The sequence below is a fragment of the Cavia porcellus genome, unplaced genomic scaffold, assembly GCF_034190915.1.
Source record: "Cavia porcellus strain 051 isolate PalLab524CR breed Dunkin Hartley unplaced genomic scaffold, mCavPor4.1 scaffold_2, whole genome shotgun sequence".
Taxonomy (NCBI): Eukaryota; Metazoa; Chordata; class Mammalia; order Rodentia; family Caviidae; genus Cavia; species Cavia porcellus.
The window spans coordinates 82,557,134-82,582,187 of record NW_026947485.1 but is presented as its reverse complement, the minus strand read 5'-3'; the positions used below and the strand labels follow the sequence as shown (position 1 = coordinate 82,582,187).

The following is a 25,054-nucleotide window of genomic DNA, read 5'->3' as shown; positions in this document are numbered from 1 at the left end:
TAAAGAATCCACTTTCTGTGATACATTATCAATAATGTTTACATTCATGAAGCTGAAATCCAAAGAAGACTACAGTGGTAAAACAAAATGACAAAACTTTGGAAAAAAATTGTATCTAAATCAGCAACTCTAAATCCAGAAAGTTTAGATGAACACAAGAATAACAAACAAATGAAAAAAAATCTAACAAAATATATCTTAGTTGAGTTTTGAACAGCAATGATGAAGAAAAAGTCTTAAAATCTGAAATACAATGAAAAACACATTGCATAAAGAAGCAAACATAAAAGAATTTCAGCAACATTCTCATCAGAAACTGAAGGCCAACCCAAAGCAGCACTGCACATTTATTATGCTGAAGGGAGAGAGAAGTACCTGCTGCTTGGGAATTTTATACAGAGTGCTTTATAGCCCTAGACCTACCTGAAAAGATTAGGGAAGACATGTATTACAAATGATATTTGTACTGAAATGTCAGAGAAGAGAGAGAAGATTTGCCAAGTGAATTTCTGGGAACAGAGATGAAGTCATCACACACAGCAAATAGTTTAGCAGCACTGAATAGAACTGTTTGACGAACATTGCCTAGCTGCAGAGTCATTGCCTAACACCATGTAAGAATCCAGTAGCAGTACTGGTTTGTAAGTTCTATGCTCCTTCCACCTTTCTCCCCTCCTCAGTTGAGAATATCCATGCTCTGCCTTTGAGTGCTTCAAGCTTCTTGAATGGTATGCTGCCCGAACAATTTCCCTCCAAGTCAAGGCTCAGGGAAAATTATTATCTTAATTTTATATTTGCATAAACACTTCTCTTTTTCCAAAAAAGCTATCTGTCCATGTTGGGAAATTAAAACAGTTTTCACCGTGATAATAACATCACTTCCATAATCAAATGCAATTGAAAAGAAAATGCATCAGTTTAGGTTGGACATGAACTATTTCTACACGCATTTATGTTCAAGACTGTTTCCCCTGGATACTAGACAGACTAAATTCTGCAATTTCAATTTGTTTCATTGGCAATTTTTTTCTCATAATCCTCATCTCCATAGCTGAAGTATAATCGACTTGATGTAAACTGATTATAAGCTAACTATAATAGAACTCAGATAATGGAGAATGAATAATTATAACTTCATTCAACTACTGTCACTGGTGGACCTATATTAGATTTGGTTACTACAGGAAGATTATATTAGTTTATCTATGGAATACCCTTTTAAAAGAACTAGCAAAGTGAATCTGTCCATTTGCACACTTCCTGTAATCTTGCTGAATACTACAATCTCTTGCAAAGTACATGTTTCCATTCGGGTTGCTTTGTAAATTCTTATATTCGTTGGAGAGAATGTCTGGTAAGTTTTTAATTTTTGTTGGGAAAAGGGATAATATGATCAGAAACTGGGGTTATGAGATTTTTAGCCACATTAGTATACTTAAAACATTGCATTTATCTGCACTGTGTTTTTACTTCAGATAATTTGGAAATTGATATCTGAGGATGATTTGCACTTAGAAGTCTGCTAGGTCATCTCTTGGGTGTCACCTCCTTTCCTCCCTTCAGTAATGAAACAAAACATAGTTATGATTTTGTCTGTGTCTATTTTTCTGCTGTAATGGAGCTGTTGAATCACGTAACAGACTGTATGTGGAAATGTCATTACTTTGCACTGACACACTTAAAATTCAGTATTATTTTGAGCATGTCGCATATAGTTAATGAAGATTCTTTATGTATTTTTAGTAGTAAATACCAATAGTTCACCTTTGTCAATACTGGATTAGTCCCACACTACAGTTTCAAATATTTTCTTCATAGAGCATACTATGAATATTATAAGAAAATATGATTTAAACAATTTATATTTACAAAAGCTTTGTAAAATGTTCAAATGCACTTTTATTTACTTCACCCTACTTTTGTGACAATCTGTTATTATATATCCTCTAGATTTTACTTCAGATTTTAGTGGATCACTCTTAAATTCTTCAAAAATGTTCTTAGTTATGGTTGTTCTATGAAGCTATACACAGAGGCTAATTCTGTAATCAGTTTAAACAAAATATTAACTCCTTAATAAGTCAAAATTTGTTGTTTCATCAAGATTTAAGAAAAACACAAGTTTACTTTTTAATTGATTAGTGATATTTTAATGTTTATGACTTTGATAAAGTTTTTTTTTAACAGACTAATAGCTTGGAACAAACTCATCTTTCTCTAGACACATTTCTTTGGTTTGTTGCCATCAAAAACAACTTAATTCTTTCATTATTTTTAAGTCAGTTTTCCTCATTGGGCTATAAATCAGCCAATTAGGTTGCAATTTCATCTTTTTTGTGAAGAAATTTTGATGTTAAAATATTCTAATTTTTATTTTGTATTTTTTCTAATCATATTTTCTTTTGTTTAGAAATATTGTGATGCATTCTTAACTTGGTAATGTCAATGTACAACAAATTATTTCAGAGTAACTATGTCATTACATAACAAACAATGTTGTGACACCCAATTCAATACCAAAATAATACACGTAGTTCTCTGTATTAGAAGTTAACTTGTTTTGTTGTCTTGATATTTGGTATTTACAAAGCAGGTTCTTGGTTTATATTTTAAAGTTTCATTATGATTTTTGAGCTGACAGCAAGGATTGAAATTTTTCAAAATGAGAAGTACTGCTTTCAACCACTGTTACAATGCACCAACTAGACTTAAAAACTGGATTTTGTTGCCAACTTGAAAATATATCTTTGGAATTTCCACCTAACATTTCAAGATCTAAAAGGCAGATAAAGATGACTGGAAAATAAATAATCTGATATAAAATAAAATGATGTAAAATGTCTTTATAAATTACTCCTGTTGGTGATAGTTTTTGAAGAAAGATTGTCATTCTCAGACAAATTTGATAATCACAAGGTATAAATTTCCAAGTTCAAACTACAATTCCAATAGTGTTTCACAATCCAATGCAAATGTGTAAGTAGGACTCATTTTTAAAATCCATTAAAACATATAACTTCATAGTTTCTTCTAACATTGCATTGGGAGTGACTATTCTTCCATATTATGGCAAACTAAAAGGCAAATATAGCAAATAATTTAACAGAATCTTATGTTTTTAAAACAATAAATGTGCTCAGTTAAAATCATATGGTCATAGGCTGATATCAGTATTCTGAAGTAATTTGCAAATATGAAATATGAAAATCATGCTGCACATCAGCTGTTATGGTTTGTGTCTGGATGTCCCTCCAAAGCCTCATGTGGTCATGGGGCAGGCTCTTCAGAGGTGGCTGAATCTAGAGTTTATTATTGGTTCATTTTCTAGTGCCAGCACTGGAACTGTGAGTGCTACACCTGCCCTGGGATGGGTGGCCTGCATACACTATGAAGGAAGAGTAGAGGCTTTTCTGCATATTTCTCCTTTTGCTCTTGCTGCTTTTGCTGTCTTTTGTAGCCATGAACTACTGTCATCTGCCATGCTGCCTTGCCTTGGAGCCAGGGGATTACAGACTGAAATATCCACAAAAGTGTACGCTAAATAAACCTTTCATTCCTTAATTTTGGACATGGGGCATTTTGGGCAGCAATGATAGAAAGGTAACCAAAACATCGTTTTTTTCAAATAAACATTTTCAATCAAATTTTACATTAAAGAAAACAACTTTGAATCTAAATTAAGCAAAATATTTCTTCTCCTCTAACAAATGTCATTATTCCAATTGTTGAATTATAAAATACACTCGCATTATAAAATAAATATTCCATTTTTCTTATTATATTTTCAATTTCATAAATAACTGTTCTCTTCAATTTCATAATATAATCAGGTTGTTCTCAGTTTTGTCCCCTGGCTCATAGAGCTGAACACTATTCTCCATCTGCCTTTTTTTTAAAATGAGAATTATGCCTTTATTTCCTTGTTTTGCCACTGAAGTATGCTGAATAGTTTTCTTTTTGATGATTAGTCAAAGAGAACAAATCTCATGTCCTCATCTGACTCCTCCAACTCTTGCTTGGCTTCAGCAATGGGAGGCATAGTTGCACCAGCAGAGGTAGCAGCCACAAATACAGATGGATCACCCAAGAAGGCTTTGGCCTTTTCAGCAGGGGGGAAGGTGTAATCAGTCTCCACAGACAAAGTCAGGACCTGCTTGTACCCACTGATGATAGAATGGAGCACTGATGCAACAGCTGGATAGCCAGTCTGCAAGCAAAAGGTTGCAACGTTGCAGAATCCTTACAAAGCAAGAATGGAGTTTCTCTGTAATATCAAGCACTACTGGGGTAGATGCTGCCATTGTCAAACTATTTGGTCTTTAATTGAAACTTCTTCCTGACATTTAATCTAGTATTCAGGACAAAAAAAGACATTCATTATGAATCTCATTGTAGCATCACTGTAGAGAAGATCAGATGGCTTCCATTTACATTTATTCCCAGAATCTACATTCATACTCTGAATCATTCACCTATAAATTTGTTATATTTTTGCAAACTGATAGAGGGTCGATGCAAAAGGTATAAAAATAGTTCTCTGTCCTGGAGGGAATATATTTGAGAAGTAATAATTGTGTTTATGAGCATCTAGACAAAACATAGCTATGTTAAAGGGCAATGGATGGGATATCATTAGATGCATTAAAGTGAGCTGAATTGCTAAGAAAATAAGACCCAAACAATGTCGTCTGTGCTTGAGTCCTAGCTTTACCAATAGCTAGCTGTGTGAACTAAGGAGCTATGGGAAGTGGTATCAAGAATTGAAATTCGTCAGTTGTGAGTTGAGAGTAAAATTGATGAGTTCTTTGCTTGCTGCAGAGTAGGGCATGTGTAATATATACAGTCAGAGAAATGTGTGCAAAGATAATTAAGAGAGAAAAAGTAATGTGATTAGTTAATTCTACTCAGTCACAAGACAGGCTGGAGAGCACTATGACTTAACACAAGGAGTGGCAGTGGACAGACTGGCACTGGTAGTGGAGGGAGGGAAATTGAGTGTGATAGCTTTATCATCTCAAATCAATTTTTCTCTGTCTAATCTGTAACTATCTATACACAATGGAATATTTTTCAGTCTTGAAAAAAAAAAGGAAATTCTGACCCCTGCTGCAACATGGATGAACACTGGAGATATGGGGCTAAGTGAAGGAAACCAATCACGGAAAGTTTCACTTAGATGAGTTACCTAGAGGAGCCAAATTCACAGAGAGAGGAAATAGAATGGTAGTTGCCAGGGATAATAATATTTGAAAATTTATTTTCTCTTTTGTTTTATACATGCCTGAAGAACACCATCTATTTTGCATCATAGCTTGCAAAGACATGAACTATCTGACCTTTCACCAAAAGGGGAAAAAAAAAAATTCCTCATCCTTAACTGTAATGCTGACCTATATTCATTAAGCAAGTATTCCATTTTAATTTATTTGCTTAAATTCAAAATCCTTTGAACTCCAACTTCTAGAAATTAAATGCTCATACATACTCAAATGCACAGGTAGAAAAAAAGGACATATCTGTATTTTTGGCGAGTCCAGGTTTTAGTTACTAAGTACTCTTGTTTTGAACAAAACATGTTCAATTAATGCTGAAGCTGCCAGATTTCACCTCTCTAGGACATTCAGTTTTTTTACTGAAACAATTATGGAAATGAAAGTACTTAGAAAAACTATATATATATATATATATATATATATATATATATATATATATGTATATGCCACCTGTGGAATGGAAGGTTTTCTACTAGGAAGGTAGAAAGAAATGAATTTTGATAACTAAGATCTAGGCATATGACTAGGATTTGAATGAGGGGAGACTGTACAGGCAAACTGGGAAGCAATAAAAATGAATATTAGCAGGTAAAAACAATTAAAATTGGGGATGGAGGATGGGTGCCATCATTTTTAACACTGGATAATCTAACCAGATGTCATGTGGGTAGATGAGCTGAACCACATCAGTGCAAATGGCCTGGCAAAGTACCTGTACTCTGTCGTGGCTGCTTTAGGAAAGAAAGCCTTGCTGTTGGAGCACTGTGTGAGAGATTGCACATCTTCAGTCTTCTCCTGGGTGGAGGAGAAGAGGCACTCTGCCCAATGAAGCAACCCCAAGACACACAGATACAAACACACTCAAGAGGAATGTAGCATTGAACAGCTAACAGGTTAGCAACTCTGTGAGATACATTTTGTGGGAAGTTTATACGTAAATGTGTCTCTATAACTGCTACACTTTCTGAACAGACAGGAGAAAAGATATGTGAGCCTTAGTACTGTTCCTGAAGTTGGACAACAATTATTTAACACATGTCAAGGAATTTTACTAGCCAGTGAGAAATGAAAGCAATATTTTTTCACATACTTTTATCTTTCAAATTTAAATTCCTTTCTCATTATAATACTAATTCCTGTAATCCTAGTATCCTGTAATTCATTTAAATGCAATTCTTTCTCTTTAAGATTTGTCTCGCCTCATGATTCAATAAATTCTTATTTTTTGCAAGTGCGTCTGAGATGAGTAACCTGAACTGTATATGCCATAGGTTTTTTTGTGTTTCTATTGTTATGTTTCTTTACCTTCTTGGGATTGAATAATTACACCTTCAGAAAAATCTGAGCGGAGGAGATATAAGCTTGATAATGTATCTGTTACTGCTAAGGAAATGCTGGGATCACCATAGTGGCTGTGACTTTAGAGTTGAATAAGTTGAAACAATGAAATTATATTTGCCTGTGTGTCATAGGTGAAGGTGGTATTAGGCATTGGGACTTATTGAGTGATACTCAGTTATGAGAAATATTAAAGCTTTACTTCGATTGTGCGTTAGCTTATCATTTACTATCCCTCAGGGTCGCTGCAGACAAAACCACAGCTACACGTGTTATTTCTGCAGCCCCAGTTTTCATCTGTGGTTTGCAGGATCAGGATATCTTTTCGGAAAATTCTATTTTCCCAAATTGATTTGTAACAATTTTTCCCACAGGATGTGGAACTTTTGTCTTTTTCTCTAGCTCAGACTTGAGAGGGTTAGGGCAATGAGACAGGAAGGAAAATATTAAATGACGAAATAAAAGCTTTCTTTAGCCATTTATCTGTTTGAAGTCTGAGCGGAATTTCAACATGGTATTTCTCACTTGACTTTGTTTATCCTGAATGCACTGAGGATCACTATGTTCTGGTAAGATCTCAAAATTGTTTTTTAAAGATTCTGAATGGAATACAGTTCCTAAGTCAGCTTTATTTTGATGGAGAGTTGTGTTTTAAAACCGACTCCTTTTTTATGAGTGCCACATTGAATGCCCACAAATGCTTATTAGAAGTCTGCTTGAATGGATTACTTACATGTTAATAATACTGATATTTCTCCTCTTGTTAGTTCAGATATCCACACTTTAAAATAATTATTTGTACTTTATGAAAAGTCAGCCATATTTGATTTCTTATCTTAGTTTATCTATTTTCTATTTTAAGCACACTCAATAAAATTATGTCAGACTAAAATGAGATATTTTAAGTTTGCTAATTTAAACATATCTTCAGCTGAATACTAATATATACTTATTTAAATTATACCTTAAATCCATGTTTATATTACATTATATATAAATATATGAGTATTCTAATATAATAACATTTCAAAGAAAGCTGCATTTGGCACATTTTAGAGTGCCATAAATTATAGATCCATAAACTGAAATTGAGACTTCTAAGTGAAAAGAGGACTTGTTAGTGAAAAAAAGACTTGCTTAAAATATTTCTTTCTCATTTTGATTTTCATTTTGAAGGATGCTATTGTCTATGTACTTTCAAAGGACATGCATATAGCAAAGCCATATTATTCTTGACAGGTATTCAAGCAATTACATCTTGGCCTGTATTATTTCTATCTAGATAAGGCAGGTCGTTCAATATCAATCTTCAAATAATATCAATCATTTTCCAATGAGAGTGCAAATCTAATTCTATAGTTCTAAAGAAGAGACATTTTATAATTTGACATTTACAGTATTAAAAATAATTCTTTTTAGCTATTTTATAATTTCTGAAACAAAATAATTGACACTCACAAGCTATAAAAAGGGAGGTTTATTTTAGTTCACAGTTTGTAGAGATTTCAATGCATATGTAGTTTCAAGACAGGGTGGCATGCCAGTGGGGCACAGCAGAGAAGCAAGAGGTCAGTGAAAGGCAGGAAGCAGCAGCCAGCAAGGGAGGAGGAGGAGGACTGTGTACCCTTAGGCAGCACCCAAAGTGAGCCACCTCTTCTGAGCAGACTCCACCTTCCAACATCACACCCAGCGCACCAGTGACCTAATCTAGGACCATACACCCATGATCCAGACACTTTCCAAAAGCCTCACCTGTGAGCAACTGAGGATTTAGAGGGAGGCATCTAGATAGGAGCCATAACAACTCTCCACTTTTCTTTCAGCAGCTAAAGAAAATGCTATAACATTAGTTATTAATATTTTCTGGGTAACCAAAACAACACGGTAGGAAGATAATGTCACTGGTAATCACAAAACAACTTTCCACGCCACTCTTCTTTATGAGATTTAACAGAACACTGGCAAAACAATTGTGAAAATCAGTGTTTTCAGAATTCTGTAATTTAATCAAATACTTGTAAGAATTGTGGGGCATTTGTTCCAGAAAAACAGTTTACTCTAGGTTAGGCCAGTGAAATTTGTGGTATTTTGTCATGCTCAGTTTCCATGCTGCACAAACTATATTTGTGCTGCAGCAGCTTTGAAAACCAGTCGCTCCATAATCACCATGAAAACCGGCAGCCTGCACAACCAAGCTGAGCCTCTCTCAAGACTCATTGGATATCCTCTGAATTTCCATTTGCAGAGAATTGTCATTGTTTGACTTACCTAGTAATTTCCAAGATTAATTCATCTGTAGAGATTCTCTTTACTGGATCAGATGTAGAACCCATCCACTATGAATAGTCTGTTTTCAGGGTTGTTCATCGAAAATAAAAATCAGCAATTGTCTAGCTTTCTTGGCAGCTGTCAGATGGTGGTAACGGCTGGAGTAAGCTGCATGCTGATCAAAAGACTTCATAAAGAAAATTCTTAGAATGAGATGCCTGTAGAGACTTTGAGAAATCCTCGCATGTTCCGGAGAATCTGAAAGACCATGCACGTATATAGATCTGTTTATGTACTCAGGAAAAATCTAAAAGAGGCAAAACAAACAAACAAACAAACAAACAAAAAAAACCCTAGAAAATAGGATAACATTTTTGCAAGTAATATGTTTGATAAGAGACTTATATGTAAGATATATAGAGAATTTTTACAACTCAAAATAAAAAGGTGAATCAATTAGAAAATAGGCAAAGAATATCGGAATATTGCCACAGCATGCGTGAACTTTGAATAGATCATTCTAAGTGAAAGAAGTTAGACACAGAGGTCACATGCAAGATTCTAGTTACGTAAGCTGTCCGGGAAAGTTCATTAGGACTTAGGTTAATTGAAAACCAGAAGTTATCATAAAAAGTGGTATAAACAGTGATTGGTATCAAAGGGAGTTTTATTGAATGATGAAAAATTTTAAAACGTTATGTTGGTGAATATATTATCTTTTTTCTTCTCTCTTTGAAACATTGTTAATAAATTTAGTTTTATCTTTAAAGGTTTTGAAATTTATTCACATTAACTAAATGCCAGCTCTTTTTTGGTAAGAACAAAAGATAAAACAGAACTAAAGCTTGTATATTCTTGGTAAGAATGGAGTTTCTAACTCAAAAAGAGCAATATAGATATAGTTAATGTCAGGAAAGTTAAACACTGAGGTATTTAAAGATCATAGCATAAAGGATTGAAAACAGAAGACCAAATGACCATGGAAGAGTGACCCTGACCAGACAGTAACAATGCTATGATTTCCTTTATTTATCTCTTGTGTCTGACAGTTACTTCATTCAATTGAGATTTCTGTTTTTAAGGAAATTATCCATTTAAAATCAATGTTCAGTTCATCCCTCTTTATCAGCCAACCAGTGCATAAGAGTTTGGCTCTTCAAAGATGTTACAATTGCAGTAAGAATAATATCCCAAAAGATGGAGAAAAGGCTATCTAGTATGTCGCCAAGGTGTTTAATTCAGTTGCGGATATGAGGGGAAGCACAGGGAGTTCATAAATTAGTTCATATAGCTCAGAGGCCTAGAGATGACCTGGTGGCCAGATTCATTGCCACATGGCCTTGTAGGATTCCTGTAGTTTCTGGATTAATCTCTGAATCCCAGATAACCACTGCTAGAGCATCATGTTTATTTCAAAAATGTATATAGGTGTATATGTAATCATATACATGTCAATAGATGTACACATGTAATCACATAGCTACTAATAATATAGGACATGTGACTTATCTGTATATTCTAAATGTTTATAAATGCATGTGTGAAGTATAGATGGAATTTATGTATATTCATACATAAAGAGAATATAACAGTGATATAAAAAACCTCCTTTTTAAAAATCTCAAGCCAGTAACATAATAGTTGGGCAGATTCAAAGGATGAGGGTACAATTTCTCACAATCTAGTGTTTTAATAATATAAATGTTTTGCAGTTTTTTATTTTTGTTTCATCCTATATAATTTCTCAATATTCAAATATATAAATAAAACATAAATAAGAATCATTTCAGATTTTTCCATTAATTTTGGTTGTATAGTTTGCAAAACACATGTTGGAATATCATTTATGATGACTGTTAAGTAGCAAGATTGTTGGAATTAAGACTTAGAACTTTTTCCTCTTGATTATACTCTCCCCAATTAAACCCAGTAGTTTTTCAGAAAATAATTATCTGAAAAAGCAGTTCAGCTTTTTGCTAGATCCACCATAATAATGAGTCCAAACAAAACTCAATGCCATTTTTCACCATTGAAACCCAAAATACTGTTCTGTTGTCATCTTTCTAACAAACTCTCTTCCAGTATCATTATACTTTAGAAATATAACTTCTTTCTTTGTAGGCAGAAATGTTCTTGCCACTCAATCATGTCTTAAAAGCATTTAGTATTTACATTCTTGTCCTTAAATTTGAATGTCAATTCCCTCACTGGGCTTCAGGCATACATCAAAAACAGGTTCCTCACACGCTACTTGTAAAAATGCTAGTTTTAGTAACTTTTTTCTCAAGAAATAATCTTCAGAAGTTCTGAGAAGAAGCTGCTTTGCAGGACTGTGGTAGGAATGGTGGTTCTTTCTCTGGATATTTTACAAGATGTCTCCAGAATAAATGCAGACACAGAGATTAAGTTATCCTCTTGCTACAGGAAAGGGGGTGATGACATTGTGGTCCAAGTCTTTCAATAAGTAGAACACAGTGGCTACATCAGTCTACACTCCCATCAACAGAGGAGAAAGGCTCCTTTTTCCCCATAGACCTGCCAACTTTTGTTGTTGGTTGATCCTTCATGGTGGCTATTGTTTCTGGGGTAAGGTGGAATCTCAGTGCTGTTCAAACTTGTTGTTTTAACTCTTGAATGGCCAGTGATGCTAAACACTTTTTCCTATATATATTTGTTATTCATATTTCTTCATCTGAGAAGTACATTCATTTCAGATCTCTATTTTTATTGGGTCTTTGATTTTGGGGAGTCCTATGTTTTTCAATTATTCATATGTTGTAGATTTGAGTTCTATGTCTGAGGGACAACGGGCAATAAGTTTTTTCCACGCTGGGTTGTCTTTTCATTCTGTGGCTGATTTCCTTTGTTGTGTAAAAGCTTTCCAATAAGGTAAGATCTCATTTGTTGGATTCTTTGTAATATTTCTTCTGCAGTCTGGGTTTTGTTCATGAAGACTAACTACATCTATGTCTTCAAGATGTATACTTATTTTCTTTTCCAATAGGTTTAGTTTTCTCTGTTTTAATATCTAGATATTTGACTTCAGGTTAGTGCATGATGATAGGCATGCGTCTAGATTTCATCGCCATGTAAAAAGCCACTTTTGCTAGCATCATACATTAATGAGATTATGAGATTATCTTTATTCCAGTGACTGTGTTGGGCTCCTTTGTCAAAGATAAGCTGACTGAGTGTGTTTGAAGGTGTGTCTGCATTTTCTGTTCCATTCCACTGATCCTCAGGTGTGTTCTGTTTGTTTGTTTGCTTTTGTAGTACCATGCTGATTTTATCATAATTGCTTTGTAGTAGATTTCTTTAAAAATGAGAATTAGGGCTCTATTCAACCCAGCCATTCTCTTTCTGTGTATCTTCCCAGAAGAATTAAAAAATTTTACCACAGCGATGTATGTGTACTTATGCCTATAGCTGCATAATTTACAATAGATAAATCTTGGAAATCCAAATAACCAACAGCTGAGCAATGGCTGAAAAAGGTGTGGGATTTTGTTAATATAATGTACTACTACTTGACTCAAAAAAGGATGGAGCTGAGACTTTTATAGGTAAATGGATACAACTTAAGACGGTCCTCATAAATGAAATAAATCAGGCTCACATGTGTAAACATTGTATTATCTAACTAATGTGAGAAATTAAATGAGTAAATATGGTCCAAATGTACAACAGCTATTGTGAATTGAAAGAAACTGTGCAACAGAAAAGAGAAACAAGTGGACGGAAGAAGAAAGGAATGAAGAGAAAAAGGGAGAATATACATATGCACAAGATAGTTAAGCATCACAGGATAGTTATACAGCTAGCTTCTCTTAATTCATTGAAAAGAAAGATTTGTGCTGATATTGTTTGGACATTATTTTATGTTTATAGCTTGTACTTTGAGTAAGTACTATGAAAATAACAATACACAGTGTATTAATTATTGTTACAATTCTATCAGCCTGATTTGAAACTCTGCTCCATTTTATTTCTATTTTTCCACTTCTCTTTTATAAAAAGAGAGACAAATGGTGATGGAAGGAAAAGGGAAAGAGAAAAAGAAAAAGTATATATATATATATATATACATGTACACACACGGCAGAGTTAAGATAGTCATACAACTAGTTTCTCTTAGTTCATTGAGAAGAAAGGTCTATGATAATATTGTTGAGACAGTAGTGTTTTGTGTGTATATCATGTACTCTGAATCACTACTATAGGCAACAATAACAATGTAGTAATTATTATTACTGTCCTCTAGCCTATTTTGAAACTTTTAAAAGAAAGAATGTATAACACAAACTATCTTTTTAAGTTTCTTTTTTTATTATTATGACATTCATGTGATACATTGCAATTACCTTCATCTAGGGAAAGTGATAGACATATATATGGAATGTTAATCATTTCCACTTCCCTTTTGTCTTCTCTTCCTGGCCTTCCATCATCCCTGTCCTTCATTTTGGAGTATGGGGAGACACACACACACACACACACACACACACACACACACACACACAGAGGCAGAGACAGAGACAGAGACAGAGACAGAGACAGAGACAGAGAGACAGAGACAGAGAGAGACAGAGAGAGAGAATGTGTGTTTGAACCAGGAATTGAACTTAAGCTAATGTATTTTTATCTTACTCATAGTTCTCATCACAAGAAAGAGTAAGGATTCCCAATAACAAACATGCCATCCATTACATTACTAGCTAATTCCCATTTTCCACTTTTAATTGAGATGAGTAAGTCAAAATTTAATCATTTGCACACTTCCAATAATCTTTTTTATTTTTTATTTTTTGGCCTTTTTCCTTTTTATCAGTACCGGGGATTGAACTCATGACTGCCTGCTTGCAAGGCAGATGCTTATGCCGCTGAGCTAAATCTCCAGCCCCTACTTCCAATAATCTTGCTATAGAACAAATTTTATCTGTAAGATGTAGAGCATTATTCTCATGGAGGACATAAATTTTAAAAATCTTTAGCTGGGGTGCTTTTTAACCCAATGTATTTGAACAAACTTGTTATGCTTTTTATGAAATCAGATTTCCTTTAATGACCAGTGTGGAAGACCTTATTTTACTGCTTTTTCAGAAAGGCTGTGGCTCAACACTTCATGCCTTCCTCTTTATAATGGAAGAATATACAGTGGGTGTGGTAAACAGGATCTCTGCCTCTGGAGACATTCAGGTATGGGAATTTCAGCAAGAGTAATTACTGTCCACAGGAGAACAGGAATAAACACAGTCATCTTCTCAGTCCTATGGGGCCCCATGAAATACTGCAGCTCGCCCAGTTTACACTTTTGAGTGTGTGGCGTTAAGAACGGGGAGTGAGGTCACTGGACAACCTTTTAAGGGGAAGAAAACCTGAAAATTGAGAAGTCAGAAATGAAAGTTATATATTATAGCTCCCAATGTTGAAAATGCTAAGTAAATAATAATTTCCATAATAGAAGACAGCATATACATGCCAAACTCTCCTCTGGAACAAAAAAAGAAATTGACTAATTACCATGTAACATGGCTGCTCCCAAAAGATTATAATTCTTTGGAAAATAGTAATAAATCCCAACAAACTTCAGAGACGGAGACAGAAATTATCTAAAAATTATAAAAATACATCTTGCAATCTTATGTTTTTCAACATGGAGGTTATAGGAGGAGAAATTAGATCAAGAAAAATTGAGTTTATTGGATCAGAAAGTTTTCCATTTTGAGATGTAAGAAATCAGATTCAGATCTTTAAAAATTCAAAGGAAATAATATGCAAATTTTTTATCTTACTAAGAATCTTTTATTAGAATTCATAAAAAATCAGATAAAAGTGTAATTGGGTTTGCTGAGCCACTGCAGGGATTCTGAACTTGCAAGTAGGTCAGACATTATAAGAAAATAATAATTTTTAAAAATGTGGATATTACTGTTTAATAAGTCAAGTGATAACATTTTATTCAAGTGATACCATTGCATTTATCCTGCACATCTGGTTTTAAATCACTCGTTTTTCGAAGACATTTTGAAGTTTTTATTTCCATGCATGCAGTGATCACAAATACGTTAGCAAAATAAATTTGATAACAAATTTGAGCCTACTCTATTATAATTCAAGTAGTCAAACAGATAAGGACTAAAACAAGAATAATTAAAGTAAAACATCTCATTACGAGCTTCTAAGCTGATCAAAGTTGTATTTCATGCTTTTTAGTGTTTAGAGAAAATTTCTTATTAGTACAATAACAATGATAAAAATTGTTGTTATATATTTCCTTTATGGAACATAGCTTGTAAATTGTAATGTTATGAGTTTAGCAACACAGGATTTTTGCTGATCCTACATGCATGGGATAGTGTAAAGGAGGCTATGTTATCTGGATGAAGTGAAAAATGGAGTTTGGGACTGAAGTGAAAATAATTCTGAATCTTCCTTCTCAGCTTTGATATATTCTGAAGTGTTTCAAACAAATAAATCCTCGTTTGATAATATCTTATCTTACTTATATCTTACTTTTATATAAGGTTTTGAAAGTTTCAGAACTATTCACAACAGTTATTATTATTTGAGCTGCATATTTACTTTATAGAAATCCAGAGCAGATATTAATAGATGAGCCAAGTAAAAGATAAAAAAAATTCAGAAGCTTGCAAAATTTCACACTATAGGTCAATAGGAAAACTGAATTTACCCTTTATTTATTAAATCTGTTGGATTATCATGGCACAGGTTGATAACCCATCATAATCAAAGGTAAGTAAGTAAGTGAGCCCAGTCTGTAATTGCATAGGTATAAACTGAAGCTTTACAGAAAAAGAAACAGACTTAGAAGTTTAAGAAGCAAGTACATCAAATGTGGAAAATCTAGGTTCTATACACTTCATTGCTTTGCCAACCTTCCCTTTAACTTTAAAAATGTTGCTGGCATTGATCTTCAGTCAGTGGTTCCCACCATTTTCTTGCTGTGATAAACCCAAAATTGTGATGGCTTCTACTGGCTGAACTCCAAGCAAATTTCTTCAGCCTTGATGCATGTGAATGAGCAAGTAGATGTAGCAGGACGACGGCTTTTATTCTCACACTTGGCAGCAGAGAGTCTATCACTACTGTCAGACCCATGCAAGTGCCACTGCTGAGATCAGAATATCCAAGCTATTAACCAAAACTCTAGAATTTTCTCAATATTAAATTTACCTCTTTACTGAGAATTTGTCTTAGAAATAGAAGACAATGTTAGGAAGAGGGGAATAATCAACTTTAAAGAGTTTTGATTTTGTTTTCCTATCCTACCTGGCATATTCTGATACCTATAAAGTTGGAGCAGGGAGAAATTGGAACTGCAGTGGAAAGGAAAATCTTCTATCTGAATAATAAGGTAATAGGTTGTTCTGTTGTCCTCTGTGCCTTAAGGCTTATTTATATTCTTTTCCAGCCTCCCCCCCTCAATTGTTAGAAACTTTCTATAGTTTTCTCACAAGGCCTTTTCAACAATAGTCATATGACTTGGACAAGGAAGTGAATCATTTGATAGGTAGTGATTTTCCCTAAATTAATCAATGCCTACAAATGCAAATCCTTCTCAGCTTTATGCTATTTAGATTTGCATCTTCCTTGACGTTATCTTATTGTGCAATGTTCAATGTAAGGACAGGCAGGTTCTACCTGTGGGATATAGGTACAAGTCACTTGTTTTTAAAAAAGTAGTAGAAATACATTTATTGCAAGATAGGAGCTCTGTCCTGCTGTTATACTACAGACTACATAATTTATAAATAATCGAAATGTGTTTATCGCAGTTCAGAAGACTGGGAGGTGCAAAACCAAGGCACCGGCAGTTTTGTTGTCTAGAAATGCTTTTCTCTTGCTGCTTTGCATCTGCTTTCTCTGGGGGACCAACACCACCTCCTCACGGGATGAAAGGAGTATGGTAGACGAAGGAATGCTGTGTGAAGCCACTTATTAGGTCATTAATCTCACTTTTGGAGGAGGATCTACTTACCTAAGTGCTACACTTCTTACTACTGTTGCATTAGGGATGAAGTTTCAATAACAATTTCAGAGGAATGCAAACATTCAAACTGCACTAAGAGCTCTCGTTGATGGATCACACAGTAGTACTTTTTGGGTTCTTTTTCTTTCCTTGAGGGAGGTCATATTTGTGAAAGCGAGGACATATTTATTGTGAGTAGACCCAGGATGACCTACTTCATTAGGAACTGGGTGAAACCATTTGAATACCCTGAATTTACTTCCAAGGTTGTAAGGAATCAAAGTTTAAGGGAAGAAGAATGTCTTCTCAGATATATTTTTAGAAATCAACTCTTTTTACTTGTCCACGATATTTTCTACCTTTATCTAGTTAGCTCAAAAATATATATATTTCTGCATCTGACTATGACTATGGAAATCTCAATTTGAAAATTTGGAGGTATATATATTGAGACCTTTTTGCAAAAAATTTTTTTTTTTTTTTTTTTTTTACTTTTTGAGACAGGGTCTTTCTATGCAATTCTCACAAGTGCCTTGAGCTCACTTTGTAGCCCAGGAAGGTCTCAAACTTGCAACGATCCTCCTGTCTCAGCCTCCCAAATGCTGGGATTACAGGCATGAGCTACCACACCAGGCAAAATTCATTTTTAATATCCTATAATTTGTGATATATAGTCAATGTTGGGACTATATTGGTGTTAGGGAGATATTTATGTCAAGTGAGTGTTATTAATCATTTATCAGGTTTTAAGTTAAGAATTAAATGGGTAAAACCAAATTCAGCCACACCACTGGAGAAGGTAATTTGTAAATTGAAATGGCAGGTCTAACTCTAACTTAGCCTTGACATTGAAGATGACTTGGAGAAGAAATGCATTTGCCAAATTTTATACAGGTTTTCTCAGGCAGGACTTTTACTTACTTCTCAAAATTTACACAGCTAAGCTATCACTCTATAATCAGCCCTATACTGTAATTATAAGCATTTATGGTTGCCCTGTATACTTTTCAAAATAAGATTTTAAAGAGTGAAGCATTTATTTCCTTTAACTTGGAATGTGTTAATATTATATATGTTAATATGTATTTCTTTCATTTGAAATCTGTTAATATATGTGTATTTATTTAATTTGGAGTGTGTTATATGCTAAAAGGTATTTGATATATTATCTGCAGAATGATAAATATTCTTAGTTTAAAAGCACTGCATACCAGCATTGTTGGAAAATGGAAAATGCCTTTTACAGATCATTACATTTGTGGTCTTCCTTTCTACCTCATTATTCCCTTTCCCTTCGTTAAGCTCTTCCAGAGTTAAGTGGAAAGCCGTAGTGACAGTGATGGGGAAGAATATTGTGTGCTCTGTCAGTTCAAATAAATTCCAAGTTAGTAAATGACGATTTTGTCAGCAAGGATTAACATCTAGTGATGCCTAAAAAAGTACAAATGTATATCCAATTGCAAGTGATAATGACAACACTTTAAAGCATATTCTTAACGGGGGAAAAGGCTACCATTTATTTGGCATGGATTAAGTATGCTGAATATTTTTCTATCTGTGGCTTTCTATGATCACTTTTATTTAAAAGTGTCAGATATAGAAGATACTTTCATTGGTACCCACTAGGAACTAAGAGTTTTGTTGAATTTCACTTAAAAAATCACATTCTTACTACATCATCTACTGTGTGACAGGGAACAAAATGAAGCCAAACTACCCATCAAGCATGGAAAGTACACAACAAGAGTAAGTGAAATAAAATAAAATGGTAATATCTACTGTCCACACTGGAGAATTACACCAGAAGTGACCATGTTACTCATTTCATCATTATTCTGTTAATACATCTGCAAATTAAGGTATCAAATATAATTTTTCTTCAAATATTGTTTAAAACCTAACTTGTTATTACAAGTAATTAAAAATAACTACAAAAACACATAGCAGGGGGCCGGAAATAACAAGTTCCCAACAGTGGCTTACTGATAATAGTAAAGCATGCAGGGTTTTTATACATCATTACACAAAATAATTAAGTAACTAGTTAGTAGTAAAAATAAATTTATGCCTTTTTAAAGGAAAAGTATAGATGATATACAGTTTGAGTGTGTCCCCCAGAAGGCCATGTGCTGGAGGTGTGGTCCCAGTGTGGTAGTAGAGTATTTAAAATTGGAGTCTAATGGGAGGTAATTAATTATGGAGGCCTCAGGCTCGGAAGGGATAAATAATTGCCCTTGCAGGAGAAGATTTGTAGCAAGTGATCCTGAAGTCTCCCCTGAACCTTTCTTCCTGTTAGCACAGGTCTCCTTTTCTTGCATGTGGCCATACAGCGATGTTGTGCACTATGCTGTGATGACATCAGAAAGCCATTACTAAGGCAGAGCAGAAGCTGATGCTATGTTCCAGAACATTCCACACTAGGAGTTCAATAAAGCTCTTTAATTTATACATATACCTGACATCAGCTTTTCTGTTGTAGTGATAGGCAACAGTGTAAAAAGACTAGCAAAGCTGGGATCTTAATCCTGTGTGCATCTCTTTGTGGTGCTTCTGAATTAATGGAATCCAGCCTGGAAAGAGTTCAGTAGAAGAGACTGGAGCAGAGTGGTGGTGGAAGTGGGGGTGTAGGCGTGTGCCACCATTGTGACTGTGGAGATGAAAGGTGGTCACTTCCACTAGCACGATGGCCACTCCAATGGTGAGAGGCCAGTGATTCGGGTACATGTTTCTCATGCATGGTTGGCTGATTTATTTTACAAATTATATGACTATGCCTACTTCTGCTCAGAGTATCCTGTCCTTCTCACCGAATGTTACTAATTTTCAGTCTACCCATGTAGTCTCTGGAAGCAATGTAGTGATCAATGAACTAAAACTATAAATTGAACTAAATCTTTTGCAACACGATTGACAAAGGAGTTGGTTTGAAAATTTGTAATATTCACATTTGTTATTGACAGAGGTAAGTGGAAAGTAGAGATTAAACATAATGTTGTAATAAACAGATTAATCTACATCTCATTACTCATTTAACTGAATTCAGGCATTAGAAAAGCTTTAGATCTAAATAAATTAATACCTAATCCATCTGGGAATCTCAGATGCCTCTTTAAAGCATAATTGGGGTCAATACGCTTGGGAAAATGGAAGCTCTAATCTTTATGGGAAGAAAAATATTTAGCTACATTTTCACCAAGTTTCTATGGAAAATATTTCACACTGTGTAAAGAATAACATGAGGCAATTAACTTGTATTTATTCAAAATCAACTTTGCTTTTAACCTTCAAATCCACCGACTTTCTTTTCTCTTGTCACTTTGAGCTTTGTACTTGGATCAGGATCTCTTTAAATTTTGACTTTTTAACATGATGTCGCTGCCCTGGAGGACTTTTCACTCACTTATTGAGGCAGAAAGGAGGTTAACAGAACACAGTGAGGAAATCTTAAACAAAGGATCCTGCAAATCTGTAGAAATCATTCAGAGAGGAATGTGGATGGCCGTCCACAGGTTCTTGAAGAACCCTGGCTTCGGTGGGAAGGGCAGCAGGTAAAAGGTTTTTGGTTCATCTTTCCCATCAGAGACCTCAAGTGGTTAGTTGCATACTGGAGCACAAACCTTGGTTTTACGTGTAAGCCCATAGCCAGGCTCCTCTGATGATAGCTAGGAGAGTTCCTCATACTTTCTTTCAGCTAGTAACAAAGGGTGAAAAGCCTCTTCTCTGTGCATTAGCTTGGAAAGTGGATTTTGGAATCACTCCACTTTATAAAGATTTACGTAAGAGTAAAGGTATGCATTTTCTATCACCCTTGCAATCTCTTTCCAAACCTAGAGATTTAAAACAACGACAATCAACTATTTTGCTTAAGATGAAGAGGCTGTGTTGAACAGCCCTGATCTGCTCCACACACCAGCAGCTTCCCAGGGAGCTGAAAAACCACATTTTAAGTGACTCTGGGTAAGCTGGGAGCTCAGTGTTATGGCAATGTGACTGAACTCGAAAGCAAGTGTCTAAGAGAGTGAGACAGAACATACATTGTCTTCTGTCACATAACTCTGGGAGTCACATATCACTTCTATCACAATCTCAGCCTGACCAGATTAAGAGAAGGGAAGGCAGCCCAGCTTTTCTGTGGAAATATGACAGGTGTATAACAGAGCATGTGGGGTAATGAAATTGGTGTAGCCCCTTCCAGAAAATACCATCTGTCATAATTTTCCTTAGATGTCACCTAAAAGTTTTTATATTTTGATGAGCAACAATTATTCTATCTTCAAGTTGTCACCATCAGAGATAGAGGGATTAAATTTGGGGAAAGGTTATGGAGGCATTAACACAATAATCATATATAATAGAAACTGGAAGTGACGTTACTTTTTAAAAGAACTGTCACTTGTATTTTTGGCATGATAAAATAGAGATGAAATAGAGATATGTTAGAATTCTGGGACTTTCCAAGGACTTAAAGGGCATTTGTAACAGCTACAAGCATCCCAGACAAACAGGATCTCACCTTTGTCTCCCTGGACTAGGGGCTCTTTCTAACCACTGGGTGAACGCACAGCCTGGGTTGCCCAGACCCCAGAATGAGATCACAGCGCACACCGGCCAGGACCTGGAGAGAGCTGGATGCCTTTTTCCTTACTCACATCCACTGCGACAGCCCTGTGGCAGCCCTGGAGCCCTGCAGACAGGTGCCTCGCGGGGACAGGTGAGCGGAGGGCCAAGAGAGAAGAGGTGGAGACCAGCAAGGGTCATTGAGGGTGCTGGAGCGCACGATTGGTTCCTAGAGCAACTGCAAAGCTGGAAGAGGTTTCCAGAGTCCCGCAGGAACCTCGGCTCTGCGTCGCCAGCCCTCCAGCTCCAGCTGCTCGGCTCGCAAGGCCCCTACACTCTTCGCTGAGCACCCCTCAGTCTCTCCAGCTGGAGTGGGGGCGCCCTTCCCCTTCGGTTGCGCAGAGAAGATCCTGCATCACAGTAGGACCTCAGGAAAAGGACAGTGCGGAAAAGTGGGAGGAGGTGCAGGGCTCCAGCCCCGGTCTGCAGCCCACAGGGAGCCCCCCCTCACCCCCCACGCGCGCGCACTCACTGGGCATCAGCGCGGGCTCCCGAGGTGCGTGGCTGGGGGCGCATTCTCCCCCGCTGCTTAGGGCTTCTCAGGCTCCAAGGCCGAGGAGAGAGTAGGGGTGGCTGGTCAACCCGGGGCGCTGCCTGGGCGCCCTCTGTTGTGAGAATGCAGAGGAGTAGCGGGGCCTGCTTCCGGAAGCCAGGAGCGAAAGGAGTAGGAATCCGGCCGCTCTGCACCGGCTGATCCGAACAGAGGAAACTTTCCTGGGGTGGCAGTTTGCTCCAGCAAGACGCGGCACAAAAATGCGCTACGGGACAAGTGAAAAATCAAAACCATGCAGAACGAATAGAGAAATGATGTTGGGCTAGATGTAAAGAAAGGAGGAAAGAAAGTTAGATGGGATAAAAGAGAGATAGGATGGATTCTGTGGAAATCGTCTTCCAAAGCCACACGTCCAGGAAATGTCTAAAGGAGCATTTTAAAACTTTATTTTATTTTATTGATGGCATTGGCGATGAAACCTATAGGTGCTCTACCACCGAGGTACATCCCCTGTCACAGTTTTGTTTGTTTATAAACAGGATCTTGCTAAGTTGCAATCTTTCTGCCTCAGCCTCCCAAAGTGCTGGGATTACAGGCAGGCTGGACAGTTCACATTTATTTGCAGTCTCCTTCCCAGAACTGCACAGATGAGGCAAGGTGATATATTTGCCTGCTTTTCGTTGTGGTGTAGTTACCAGCAACCCACTCAGAAACGCATTACCTGGGTTCTTAGTTCTGGTTGTCTCAGTCCTTTCATCAGAAGTCGTACGTATTTCAGAATACTTGTCTGTCCATTTTTAAATGCCTTTGGTGTAAAGGCATGTGTTATATTAAGGCAAATCATGATGATAGTAGTTAAGGTGAGCTCCCAGTTTATCTGCAATCCATCCTGCAGGTTAGAGGTTCTGATTGTATATCATTTCTGGAATAGATTAATCAAATAATTGAATCAGAAATTCATTTCATCCTAGTTTGAGAGACTTTTGTCTACACTTCCTAACTCAGGCACTCTATCTTTCCTTCATAAGTCTGAAAATTAATCCTCTAATTTGAACTTGAATCATTTTATACTAATTGAATAACTTTCTTGCTGCTTTAGGTGATTAATCGAAGTTCCTTATTTAAGTAGAAAATTGAAATTCATGATACAGGTAAAACGCACAGAGACAAAATTAAAAGAACTTCAAAACTGAATTATTTTTTCCCTTTTAATCACATAGACATTTGAAAATAACCCTCCTTTGACTTCTATATCTGTTTCTGTCTTGAAAGAAAGACGTCGGAGGGATTGAGGAGAAAGAAGCACGCTTTTGTTAAATCAAAAATCCAGTTAAGAAATAGCCACAAAAGACTGCCAGTTTTTGTCTAAAGCTCTCTAAATGACAGTGGGGCTTATCTGAGTCAGGACATAGTGGGAATTTAACTCAGCATACCACGTTTCACTTAGAACACCCCTCTAACCACTTAATATCATGGGCACCTACCTTTAGCTGAGCTAAGACTGTTGATACTAATCTTGACTGCCTTGCTGAGAATATGTTTGCCCGTTTTCTCTACTGTAACACTACTTGCCCCTCCCCTTTATAATTACATTCTTACATTTGACATTATTTCATCAAATATGGCATTATATTCTTATATTCAAAAGTATATTCTTTGTACAGATGTCTCTATGCACAGCCCATATTTATGCAGTGGGGATCTATACTTTTAGCCCATAGTGTTCATGCTAATCTTCAATTCTCCTGACATTGAACTTTATTCTCCTGACATTGAAACACAGACTTCCCCTGTCTATTATTTGCTTACTTATTTGTCCTGCCCTCCTATACAAGTAAGGATTGCCAATATTTAAATCGCTTTTCCCATCCTCATCACAGTCCAGGAGGTTTATATTTGTAAACCCATGGAAATGTTATTGAGATGTTGATGAGTTGATTCCAATCCACCAACTCCCTGAAACCCACAGTGAGAATAAAGACACTAAGATATACTTACTGTCATGGCAGCAAAAGGGTTCTGCGTCTGGACCAGATAAGTGTTCATGGAACAAAAGCCCTGACCCAGGGACTAATCCAGATTTTACTAATTCATCAAGAAGGGAGTGGATCAAGGATGAGAGACAGTGAGATTCATGGGGATTACATGAGTACTGTGAGCTGAGTTAGCTAAGCGGCCAGAAAACACCTCTGCAATATACCAAGAGAAGATGTGCAGAAAAACCAGTGTGCATAACACAATTGAGGTAGCATTTAATGTTTAGGCCCTGGTGCTTCAGTTATGACATGCAAATGTTTTCTGCCCTGGGAAGTCATAGCCTCTTATCCTGAGATTCAAACCCAGTTGACAATCCTGGAGCACTGGGTGTAATCCTGCTAGACTGGACCACTAAAAGGAAGACAGGAGAGGAAGCAGGGCTATCCCCTGGCTTCACAGATTTCACATCACTACCTCATCCAGCCCAACTCATATTGCTTAGAGCCAATTGGAGGGAAAAGGAAATAGCTCAGCCAGCTCTATATGTATCAGCATATGGAGAAAAGGCCAAGTTTAGCTCAGGTGGAGGTAATTACTCTTTATTTGTGGAGAGCCCTTCCAGTGGTCCTTACAGCTAGCATTTTTCCCTATGATAAAATTACCAGCTAGAGCACAGTGTTTTTCGTCTGGTGTCTTTGTCTTTAGCCTTATAATAACCAGCCTGTTCTCTCCTAGAGTTGCTCACATCTCTTCTTTCCTCTCATCTTCTTCTGTGAGATTACATTATACATGTGTAATATAATTAAATAATTATCATGATAAGCAACCTTTCCTGAGGTTTTTCAATCTTCTGGTTAACTTTTCTAAAGCTTATGTTCTTTATGATTTCCTGATACACGAGTTTTGATAAATGATTTTAGTCAGGTGTCCACCATCCATACTTTAAAAACATCATGAACCTGGTTTCCTCTCAGCTGCTATCTTGCAGTCAGCTCCTCTTTCCACCAATGTTTGGCAGCTGCTGGTCAGTTTTCATCTTACTATTTTTCCTCTTCTGTAATGCCATGGAAATACAATCAAGGAATATATCGTGCTTTT

The 25,054-nt window shown here is 36.1% G+C and overlaps 1 long non-coding RNA gene across 1 annotated transcript in view; it reads right to left on the bottom strand.

Annotated features, from left to right (window-relative positions):
- Positions 1 to 22,121, bottom strand: part of LOC111758390 (uncharacterized) — a 40,276-nt gene extending 18,155 nt beyond the window's left edge. The window contains exons 1-2 of the long non-coding RNA XR_002792572.2: positions 21,959 to 22,121; positions 8,880 to 9,137 (exon numbers count right to left, since the gene is read on the bottom strand). This is a non-coding gene — a long non-coding RNA (uncharacterized LOC111758390). The remainder of the gene's footprint in view (positions 1 to 8,879; positions 9,138 to 21,958) is intronic.
- Positions 22,122 to 25,054: the final 2,933 nt, after the last annotated feature.